We start from the raw sequence: 12,935 nt of genomic DNA, 5'->3' as shown, positions 1-12,935 counted from the left end.
CCCAGAAGGAAGCCTCCTTTTAAATATGAAGCACAAGAATGCCTGTAAATGGTTTGCTAAGGACATGGATTACTGAAACTATGTTCTCTAGTCCAATGAGACCAAGATAAACATATTTGCTTTAGAAGGTATTAAGCGTGTATGGTAGCAACCAGGTCAGAAGTACAAAGATAAGTGTGTCTTGCCTACAGTCGTAATCTATAAATGGAAGAAAAAAAGCAGAAGGCCCAAGAAGGCGCCTAGTGCATTACCCTAGGAAGCAAGTCGCACCCCACAAAAAAGTGGAGCTAGGTGGGGGGGTCTAATGGATGGCCGCTCACCTGGAGCGTATATTAAATACGCATGTAACCTCAATCTGAGGTAAGGGAGGAGGATTCTGTGCCGGATCCGCAGGTCTCAGGATAGGTCCACATGGGAATCCTGTAGGTAAACTGTATAGCAAGGAAAAAGTGACCTTCACCCAGGCACTCAGAAGTCCAGAGAGATCTCACAGCCAAATAATGGAAGTGGATAAATTTCAAGCTTTATTGGTTCACAACAACAATAACGTGTTTCGGGGTTAGCATACCCCTTCTTCAGATATACAGATTTGTGAACTGAAGAAGGGGTATGCTAACACCGAAATGCATTATTGTTGTTGTGAACCAATAAAGCTGGAACTTTATCAACTTCCATGACTTGGCTGTGAGATCTCTCTGGACTTCTGAGCGCCTGGGTGAAGGTCACTTTTTCCTTGCTATACAGTTTGCCTACAGTCAAGCATGGTGGTGGGAGTGTCATGGTCTGGGGCTGCATGAGTGCGGCTGGCACTGGGGGTTTACTGAAGAAACCATGAATGCCAACATGTTCTGTGACATACTGAAGCCGAGCATGATCCCTCCCTTTAGAGACTGGGCCTCAGGGCAGTATTCCAACAAGATAACAATCCCAAACACACCTCAAAGGCGACCGCTGCCTTGCTAACCAAGCTGAGGGTAAAGGTGATGGCCAAGCATGTCTCCAGACCTAAACCATATTGAGCATCTGTGGAGCATCCTCAAACAGAAGGTGGGGGAGGGCACGATCTCTAACATCCACCAGCTCTATGATGCCATCATGGAAGAGTGTAAGAGGACTTCAGTGGCAACCTGTGAAGCCCAAGAGGCCTAAGGCAGGTTTTGGTGACCACTTTGGGCCCATTTTGGATATTTCTACTTAGGGGTGTACTCATTTTTGTTGCCAAGGTGTAGACATTTATGGCTGTGTATTGAGTTATACAGGTTGTGCACTCACTACTTTACATTGTAGCAGAGTGTCATTTCTTCAGTGTTGTCACATGAAAAGATATAATACAATATTTACAAAAATGTGAGGGGTGCACTCATTTATGTGAGATACTGTATGTACATTCTTGGTAGAGCTGCTTTGCTTTTACACATCCATATCAGTTGCTATTGCTATACAAATTTTTTGGTCAGAATTTTGGAAGCGAAATATTTGTTTTTAGACCCTCCAGGACACTTCTGTTCATTGATGGTACATGCTTTTATAAAATTACTAAGGTTTCACAAGTCAGTCAATCTCATGAATCATAAAATGTAAGAATCTGGATCATTCTGAAAATTACCCATCAAACTGAATTGACATTTAATCCAATTTTAGATGCTAAATTGCAGATTTGCTGTACAGATTCCTAAGTAGTTGCTTGTATTTTCTTACAACAAAGATATTATTCTGTCTGCGTGTTTTAGGTCAAAGGCATGTCCCATCTTATCCTATAATCAAACACCCTCGTACACCAGTCATTCTTCTGCCCTAAAGGAGTTCAGATGCTGATTGGCTTTGAAGTTGTTCTTCAGTTTGTGGTACTGACAGAAAGATAAAATTGTTACATTCTGTCGAGTGGTGGAACCTGTCTCCAAGCTAGTAAAAGAAGTAAGACATTTCATATAATTTGCAGTTGTCATCTGGTTAAACTACTGGACACTTCTAAGATATAAAACAGTAACAATAGTGTGGTCATTTCCAAGCACATTTATTTTTAAGAAAAAACTGAATGGTTCAGTATCAAAAAATGTGGTTATACAACAGTATACATCTGTTGGTTTTTATTCTGTTTTAATCTCTTCTGGTTTTTAATCTATATTGATTTGCGAGACTGCAAAAAAAATGTAAAGTGTTTGAAAATCTTTAATGTTATTTTACCTTTGTTTTATTCATTTTTATTATTAATAATATATTTGACAACAGATACACTGCACTATTGTTATCATGTGTATCTGTTGGCTCACAAGGGTCCTGTGAGTCACAAATACATAACGCTGAATATTATAATAAATTTATATTGATTCAATATTCATGACCCTGAGCCCCAATCTCTTTATTTAAATAATTTACAAATCTGTTTAACATTAGGGCACCAGTTGATTAAAAAAAAATTGTTTTCCACCCGAGTACCCCTTTAAATAGGAAGGTTCCAGCTTGGGGTGTGGTATGTGGGTTGAGACTTGTGGGTGTGGTGTATGTGTGTTATTGTTGGCTAGCTGGGAATAGATGTTCAATAGGGAAGCAGATGGTAATGTCAGATGGCAGGATGGTGTAATTAACCCGGTGGTCCCCTGTCAACCCAATAACCCTTTGGTCACATAAGTGTCCCACTTAGTACTAAGTGCAGAAATGCAGGAATAAGACCTCTGAATAACTTAAAAACTTTATTGAATATTATGTGCAAATCCAAATGCACTACAGTCTTTTCCGCACAGAGTGGAATGTTACAGTCTCTAGAGCAGGCAAATGAATATTTGGTCATTGTCCCTTTAAGAATTGTTTTTAAATAATTTATACTGCTGGAAAGTTCCTAGTGTGCTTTTTGCAATTGTAAGTAAAGTTACTAATGTAGATGCAGTTGTAGACAAGTTACAGACAGGATAACATCCGGTTATTTTGAACTCTACTGTGGAAGGCCTACACAGCTAGGCTCACTGTGGTGCAAATACTAGTACTTTTTACTCACGGATTTTGCAGCATGATATCCAGTATGTAAGGCATACATAGCAAACACCTGTGTATATTGAGCCACATAGTACTAATTTCGGCTGTAGGTCACTGAAGAGATTGATGTATGCTGAGGGACCCTTGTTCAGTTTATTATCCTCTTGCTAGGACGATACTCTTTTTTTGGAGCTGAAAACTTGAGCACTTTGTCTTCACAGCAGAAGCTGGAGACAATCCTCTTGGGCGAAATCCTCCATACTCCGTACAATTCTGTGATCATGGCACATGGGACCTAGATCTGTCTCTGATGATGGAGCATGCAGTGGAACAGGACAGTGATCTGCTGGAAGCAGGCTTTATCTTGTACAGGTGTGGGTATGCCCAGCAGGAGCATAGCTAGGAGATTCTCACACTTTGCTGGCCTGAACCAGAACTAACTGGTTTTGGGTCCATGCCTCACTAGGAGAGGAGACTAGATTAGAGACTCCTCCAACAGCCTTCTAGAAGTTTCTGCATAGAAACGGACTGGGAAGCATTATACGATCCATCATTCATCTGCTGCAAGGCATATGCAAATCTTTAACCCTTACACTCTTGTTATACTTCAGTGTATACTGTTAATTTTATGCACAAACCAGTTCACATATGCCCTTCCACCTCCTTAATATACATAAACTCTTTACAATTATGTCGCCAGCTACTTAAGTGGGCATAGTCTCTTACGTCATTTACACATGAAGAGTTTATACATATTTAGGAGGTGCGAAGGCATATCTTAGCAAGGATGACAGAGGAAGGGATATGCAAGCTCCCTTGCGCACACAGAAAATGTGCATATTAACAACAATTGCTATAACTCTGCTACAGCATCATTCTAAGTGTAATACCTTCTATTAATCAGATTCACCCTCACTTTAACTAGATGACCTCCTACAAATATTTTTTGGGATCAGATGACAGCTTATTCTCTTTCTGAAGTGAAACATTTAATAGTACATAGAATCATACACCACAATGAACAATAATTCTCATATGACTATAAGAAGACTATTATTGGGCAAGGGTTGAGCCTGTAATTTAATGTGCATTCAGTACATGATTGATAACAGATCTTAACATTTGCCTCATTTCATCAACTCTGTATATGCCCTATCACTGAATATGGGGCTAGTTCAGAGAACCATTAATATAGACCAGCTTTCCTTCTTGCAGACATTACCTGTCTATGTATTACAGAGTTAAAGGGGTTATCCACCATAAGGTGACTTTAATACTTACATGCCAGACAGTAAAGGACATGCTAAGGAAGGATGTGTGTTTGTTTTGGGGCTAAATGGCTGTGTTGCAAGTCCACCATAACGCTATTGCTGTCTTTTTGTGAAATGGCTGTTTTCTGTTGGAGTTCCCTCCCTCTGACTACAAGTCTCAGGATCCCTTGTTTGTAAGTGTGAGGCCCCTTTACTCCCTCCCACACATCAGCCAGCCCTTCCAATGCAGCACACCTGAGTTTCCCTTGCATGCTGTGCTGTAAACTACAATTCTCTGCAGCCCTTTGAAGAATAATCCTCCTCCCACCCAGTGGTCCCTCCACACATTGAAGCAGACAGGCCACCTTTTAACAACTGACTAGTGATGTAATGTCTTGGGCTGCAGTGTAACCTGGGAAAACAGGAGATGGCACTCATTTTGTATGCTGTTAAAAATAAACATAAGGGCAAAGATCACATAAGAATTGCAAGACCGCCATCAAACACAGGTACAGACACAATATTATAAACTATACTAACTTTAAAGCCTCCGTAGCATAGTCAAATAAAAATAATTCCTTTAATACCCTTTTGACCTTTCACTGAAATGTCATGTAATACTATAACACACACCACTTTAGGAGAAATATGTGAATAGAATCAATTTCAACCCAAACCTAGAAAACTGATATACATATACCAGGAACCAGGGACAGTACAGCTAGTATCTAGAGGTAAGTGTGAAGAACAAAAAAATGCAATTTTAAGGCGTATGAGTTAAACAATGTCACTTTAAACTACAGAAAATAGCGGTTGAAGTATAAGAAACTAATTCTAAGCAGTCTAACCAGTTTCTACAGATACTATCACTATAAATAAATACATTATCCCCTAAAAGAATTATTGCACAAGAGACCTTTATCAGAAGTACCCCAGCTGTGCTAAGTATTGTTGGTAACCTCTCTGTTTTTCTTTGCTTAAATGGGCACTGTCATCATCTTTATTTTTTGATATGTTGTAGTGCTTATGTACTACAACATATCTCTAATATACTTCTATTATTATATTATTTTTTTTTTTTTGGGGGGTGGGGGGTAAATTATTGTAATTTGCTCTTGAAATCCGACCACCTACGGTCTCCCACCTAGCGGCTGGCTGCAGCCTACTGTGACGTCACAACTGAATTCGGACCGTTCCTGGCCAGGCATTCGGTCTGAATTCAGTCAGCCTGCGCTTGCTTCCTGCCTGTCAATCAGACAGGTGGGAGTGAGCGCTGTGAATGCCGAGGCTGGGCGCATTGACTTACTGGCCTTGCGCTCCGGCCGTCTCGGCATGTACAGTCTGGAGAAAGCGGCGCACTGAATCTCAGTGCCGTGCTGATGCTCCAGGACTGTACATATCCTGTACGGGCAAGTCTGATCTGAGGTCTTACTTCACTTGGGGAAATGAATAAAATCTACAAAATAGGATTTATCAAGGGGGGGGGGTATTCAGGTGATTCTGTGGCAAAATTATATATATACCTGCCCTGAGTGTTTTCCTAAGATTTTGCCTCTAGTTTCACAACTACAACTCCCAGCATGCCCTCACAGCCAAAAGCTGTCAGGGCATGCTGAGAGTTGTAGTTGTGAAACCGCTGTTAGGAAAACACAGGAGCGCAGCATAGATGAGGTAAGGGCGGAAGTCGGCTCCCAGCAGGCATCAATGATGTTGCGCTTGCTGGGAAAGTCGGCTTCCTGCTCGGCCTCAGTGAGCAGGATTAGAGACAGCAATATAACACTTTAGAAGGTAGGGAAAAAAATTTCAGGTTAGGGATAGATTAGCAATAGGTAGGGACAGAAAAAAACAATATATAGATGGTGGGAGCTACTCTTCAAATAATCCTAATATATAGGGTAATTAAAAACAAATGGTGCAAAAGTAAAGGCATGTAGTAAAAGCAGTATTCCAGCTCTTAAAACTAGAAGAAAAGGCATCTGTCTGATTACAGGTGGCCCAAAGCCTGGGGGCCCCATGCTGCATGGAGCGGTGGGGTCAGCACTATACTGAATATATACAATACATAGAGTGTGTGCAGACCCCACCATTCCATGGATCCCATGGTTGCACTTGTGCTGCCTTAAGGGCACATATGCAATTGGACTAAATGCATATTTACAATAACATAGTAATATGGGAAAGTAGCTATGAGCTAATCTGATTATGCAGAACAAGAAATATCAACGATAATGTAAGGATAGGTTCACACGGCAGTTTGCATCTGATCTGTCTGATCGGCTCTTTCTCTTTTTTTTTTGAGGCAATCGGGCCCTGAAATGTGTTGGATGCAAACGGCTACTGCCGGGTCCTGAGATCCCCTAATAACTTGCATGGGGTCTGTCGGTGACCTGGTAATTTTACAGGATTTTAGCAGAGAAAAAAATAGAGCGTGCACTATTTGTTTCTCGGCAAAACTCCCGTCCTTTGTGCCGGATGCCGACGGCACTCCGAATAGCAAAGTCCGACAGCAATGCGAACAAGGCCGGTCTAGTTGGGGTGGGGTGAATTGTTTTTTTTAGGTGAGGGGTCTGATGTAAATCTCCCTTCAGCAGGAGTCAAAGGTGTAAACTGCAACGTAAACTTTATTCACTTACAAGTATGCAAGGTGATGGTTTCTCAAAAGTAAAGGTTACAGCATAGTCCTTATAGTTGAACATTTGGTTGTAGTTGGTGGCTGCTGTCATGTTGTTCTCACTCTTGATAATCTCATTGCAGCTCTCAGACTGGACCTTAATAAGGCTGGATTCACACCACGTTTTTGCAATACAGTTCCCGTATTAGATTTTTGATAAAGAATGGATTCCTCAAAACCTGACTAAACTGTATCAAAACGTGTGTACAAATTTTAATCCATATACGATTAAAAAATGTATACGGCTTGAAAAATGATGTCCGGTTGCATCCGTTTTCTAAGAAAAAAAATGTATACGTTTTTAACTTTTCACTCCATTATGAATAAAGTTTCACTTGTTTGATTGAAATTCCAAGAAAAAAACTATGCAAAGTCAAAAAGCGTATGGTGAAAACCGGATGGAACCGTACGCACATTCGGTTCTGTACAGTTCCCATTGACTCCCATGTTTTAAAAAAACGTATACGTTTCAATACATTTTTTAATCCGGACCAAAAACCGTACAGGATGCAAAACGGACACAACCGGATGCATCTTTTGGCATACGGTTTTTAATGGAGAGTCAATGCATATGGTTTTCAATACGGTTCCATACAGTTTTAAAGTTTAAAATGTATACGGGAACTGTATTGCAAAAACGTGGTGTGAACCCAGCCTTATATGGAGACCCTTTGCTTCACCCTTGTGTAGCCCCTGTCTTTACATCAGTAGCCACAGTGTCTAGTAAGCTCACCTTTGATAGGTTTCACAGGACCCTGTCATGGCCTGTTCAATCAGTCTCCGTTTAGTCTTTCTGTGGTGCCGTTAGAGTTGGGGTATAAGCCAACACCTCAGTCTCTAGTATGCCTCGTAATGCACTCTCACAATTACAGTAGGAGTAAGCAGCTCCTTGAATAGACCTCAAGGTGTCCTGTCACAGCCACAGGTGTTCAAGAGCTCAGTGAGTGTCCCTGCTTGAGGTATCTATGCAACCACTTTGAAGACACATGCCTAAAGGGCTTCTCTAATCTATTGCTTAATGACCAAGTTACCGTGGTTTCTAAACACTTCCACATTTCAACAATACCACGCACAGTAGATTAAGGGAGACATAGGAGGTGATAAATTTCATGAACTGACATCCTACTACAGAACTATGCTGCAAATCAGTCAGCTCTTAAGAACAACCCATTCGTGCACAAATGTTTGTAAAGGCGACTGCATTGGTAGGGTTTTATACACCTGTGGCAATGGATGGCTCCATGCACACCCCATTATACTGTTATTAAAACATTGATCCATCCTCACTTACCCCAGTGGTTCGGGAGAACTGGCAGACCATTGAGAAGAGCTCAATTTCCCCCCCTGTATAGTGGATTATATTATTATGTGCACATGTGGCAGCCACTAGTGCTTCTGACTGAGTTGCACGATGTTTAGATCCTGTGTGTGATTTGGGGTGAGTAGATGTATCACTTTGTGATGCCAGGGCACCATTAACCTACATGGTCTGAGGATACGACAGATTCTCCTGGGGCAGGATATGACAGATTCTCCTGGGGCAGGCACAGGATAATAAATACACTGATGCCAGGTCACAGATAACTGTCTCTTTACTTTGCTCTAGGTAGCATATCTCAAACATTACATTCTCTTGTACAGAGGGATGGGCAGAGTGGAACCCGGGGAGCCTGTTGCCTTACTGGGAGTTGTAGTTGCTGTTGAATGCAGCTTTAACATTAGTATCAGCATATGCTGACTTGAAAGACTTAACTTGAGGAGACCACATAGTCGCTTTATGACACAGCGTGGCGGTGGCGGCAGCATTAGGAGAACATATAGTGGTTGAATGACACAGCCTGGAGGTGGCAGAAGCATGAGGAGACCATATAGTGGCTTAATGACACGGCCTTGAGTTGGCGGCAGCATGAGGAGAACATATAGTGGCTGAATGGCACAGCCTGAAGGTGGCGGAAGCATGAGGAGACCGTATAGTGGCTTAATGACACAGCGTGAGGTGGCGGCAGCATGAGGAGACCATATAGCGGCTTAATGACACAGCGTGGAGGTGGCGGCAGCATTAGGAGAACATATAGAGGCTGAATGACACAGCCTGGAGGTGGTGGCAGCGTGAGGAGACCATATAGTGGCTGAATGACACGGCCTGGAGTTGGCGGCAGCATGAGGAGAACTTATAGTGGCTGTATGGCACAGCCTGGAGGTGGCGGAAGCATGAGAAGACCATATAGTGGCTGAATGACACAGCGTGGAGGTGGCGGCAGCATGAGGAGACCACATAGTCGCTTAATGACACAGCGTGGCGGTGGCAGCAGCATTAGGAGAACATATAGTGGTAGAATGACACAGCCTGGAGGTGGCGGAAGCATGAGGAGACCATATAGTGGCTTAATGACATGGCCTGGAGTTGGCGGCAGCATGAGGAGAACATGTAGTGGCTGAATGGCACAGCCTCGAGGTGGCGGAAGCATGAGGAGACCATATAGTGGCTTAATGACACAGTGTGGAGGTGGCAGCAGCATTAGGAGAACATATAGTGACTGAATGACACAGCCTGGAGATGGCGGCAGCATGAGGAGACCACATAGGGGCTTAATGGCAAAGCGTGGAGGTGGCGGCAGCATTAGGAGAACATATAGTGGCTGAATGACACAGCCTGGAGGTGGAGGAAGCATGAAGAGACTATATAGTGGGAGGAAAGACGCCGCTCTGACCACCCGGCATAGCCCGTGAGTTCTAATGTGGTGATCCCAGGCACCTGCGGGGCCCAACCGAATGTCGGAGGGTTGGACATCAACTCGCCAGAAGGAGAAGGGAGATGGAGTGATGGGCGGAAGCTTAATGGAAAAATTTTTTAGATCCCTGGGGGTTAAAGGTGGAAAAGCGAGCCAACAAGAGATGGGGAAAAAAAAAAGAAAAGAAAATAGTAGTAGAAAACCCTGAGGATGAGAAAGAAGAAGATAATCAGGAAGAAGAAGAAGGGACAAAAATAATGTTAAATAAAATACTGGAAAGTCAGATAGGAGAGATAAGACAGAATACTGTAATATTAAGACAAGATTTCCCAAAAATTTGGGAAAGGCTGACTGAAGTGGAAGCAAAAGCTAAAGGGATGGAACAAAAGATGGGTGAGACAGAGAAAGAGGTGGGAAAGCTCATAAGGACGTGCCAGGAATTGTGTGTTAAAGTAAGGGACCTAGAAGATAGAGGGAGAAGATCCAACATAAGAATGGTTGGGAGTCTGGAAAAAAACGGAAGGCAATGATTGTCAGGAATTTGTTAAGAACTGGATATTGGAAAACTTTGACAAGCAATGCCTCTCCACTTTATTTGAAATAAAGAGGGCCAATGGGGTCCCTTCAAAGTCTCCCCCACCAGGTGCCCATCCAAGAACAATTTTAGTCAGGTTGTTATCAGTGGCAGATAGGGATTTGATTTTGAGGGCAGCCAGAGGAGGGGATAAAGAGATTGATGGTAATAAAATAAGGCTGTATCCAGATTATTCGAGGTCAATGCAGCAAGCTAGGTTACATTTTTTACTGGCAAAAAAAAAAAAGGTTAAGAGAAGAAAAATATTAGGTATTCATTATTATTTCCGGCCAAACTAAGAGTGATATTTAAAGATAAGTCATAGTTTTTCACCTCAGTTGAGGTAAACAAATGGTTGGAAAAAGAAGGGATCAAGTAAACGTAACAAGTTTTTAATTCTTCTCCTAAATAAATATTGACAAGTAGCAATGTAGGTGTGCAGGAAAGGAACAAGCTGGCTGGCTGGGTGGAGGGCTCAAGATAGCGGAATTGTTGGAAAATGGTTTTGACAGTTTCAAAGGGGGGGGGGTATGCAGTGGCGTTGCGACCCGGGTGCGGGGGGTGCGGCCCGCACCGGGTGACACCAACCTAATGGGGTGACACCAAGATGCTCCGCACCACCCCCCATCTGTGCCCGACCGGGCTCCACCCCCTCCTCCTGCGCTGTGCGGTGCGCCTGTCCGTCAGGCGCATCGCACAGCGCTGCCTCTTGCTCCTTTTTGTGCCCCGCTCCGCTCTGGCTCACCTTCAGTTGGTCCTGGATTTGTATTTCCGCGCGTCACTGCCGTCACATGACCATCAGGACGTCACGCTGAATTCAAGGACGCCGGCCCCAGAGCGTGACGTGAGGTGTCACGTGACGGTACGCGGCTCGCAGGATTACCGCGCTGAGTGAGTGAATGTTATTTCAACCTGCCTACTGGGTCTGGGGGGAGGGGAAGGGGTTATTCAACGGGGTACTACCTTCTAACAGGGTGGGGGGAGAGGGTTAATCTGGGGGGTATTGCACTCCTACAGGGGGGGGGGAGGGGGTTAATCTGGGGGGTACTAACATCCTACTGGGGGGGTTAACTTGCCCCCCCCCAGTAGGCAGGTAGTTCCCCTAGATTAACACCCTCCCTCCAGCAGGCATGTAGTACCCCCAGATTTACTCTCCCCCCCCCCCAGTAGGACGGTAGCACCCCCAGATGAACCCCCCTCCTGGGTTAATCTGGGGGTACTACATGCCTGCTGGGGGGAGGGGGTTAATCTTGGGTACTGCCGGCCTACCGGGGGGGGGAGGGGGTTAATCTGGGGCCCCGAGTAGGCAGGTAGTACCCCCAGATTAACCCCTCCCCCCCCAGTAAGAACCTGCACCTAATGTGGGGAATTATACTGCACCTAATGTGGGGGAACTATACTGCACCTAATGTGGGGAACTATACTGCACCTAATGTGGGGGAACTATACTTCACCTAATGTGGGGGAACTGTGCTGCACCTAATGTGGGGAACTATACTGCACCTAATGTGGGGGAACTATACTGCCAACCTAATGTGGGGAACAGGTTTATGTTTACTGTTCTATGGTTAGTATGTTATTGTGTTTTATTATTTATTTTATGTACATTATCTACAAATTTTTCAATACCCTTTTGCACATTTTATTTATGTTCAGTAGCTCTTTCTAAGGGTACTTTCTAAGGGTATTTTCATGTTCAGTACTGGGAGGGGGGGGGGGGGGGGGGAGCACCGGCACCTAATAGAGTACCGGCACCTCTTTTGGCCCACTTAAAGCACTGTGTGTGACTCTGTGTGTGTGTGTGACTCTGTGTGTGTGTGTGACTCTGTGTGTGTGTGTGACTCTGTGTGTGTGACTCTGTGTGTGTGTGTGACTCTGTGTGTGTGTGTGTGTGTAATTCTGTGTGTGTGTGACTCTGTGTGTGTGTGTGTGTTTGTGCGACTCTGTGTGTGTGTGTTTGTGTGACTCTGTGTGTGTGTGACTGTGTGACGCTGTGTGTGACGCTGTGTGTGTGTCTGTCTGTGAGTGTGTGTCTCTCTGACTGTGTGTGTGTTTATGTGTGTGTCTCTCTGTGTTGTATGTGGTTTTCTTTTGGGGGGGGGGTTTGTACCAGCGATCTAATGAGGGGAGACTTTGACCCATTGTGGGGAATCTGCAAGGGAACCTGTGGTCTAATGTGGGGAAACTACTACCTAATGGGGGGAGTCTATGCTACCTAATGTGGGGAGTATATGCTACCTAATGTGGGGAAATTGCTACCTAATGTGGGGGAACTGCTGCCTACCTAAAGTGGGGGAACTGCTGCCTACCTAATGCTCCCCCCCTGGCAGTAGCACCCTCATCATCCACCAGCAACCGCCCCCCCACCTCCACAGCAGTAGCACCTCCATCAGCAGATCCTGGTGGTGGATGATGGCGGTGCTCCTGCCAGGAGGATGATCCTGCCGATGGATGATGGGGGTGATGCTGCCAGGGGGGATGGCCAGTAGCACCCTCATCATCCTCCAGCAACACCCCCCCCTGTAGTAGCACCCCCATCATCCACTAGCAACACCACCAATACCCCCCTCCCATGGTAATAGCATCAGCTAACGGATGTTGAGGGGTGTTACTGCGGTTGTGGTATTATATTCAGAGGGTGCACTGTATGGCAACGTTATATTCAGAGGGTACAGTATGTGGTAGTATTATATTCAGAGGGTACAGTGTGTGGCGGTATTATATTCAGGGGTACAGTA

Source organism: Hyla sarda, chromosome 4 (assembly GCF_029499605.1).
Source record: "Hyla sarda isolate aHylSar1 chromosome 4, aHylSar1.hap1, whole genome shotgun sequence".
Classification (NCBI taxonomy): Eukaryota; Metazoa; Chordata; class Amphibia; order Anura; family Hylidae; genus Hyla; species Hyla sarda.
Note: the sequence above shows the minus strand (reverse complement) of the source record.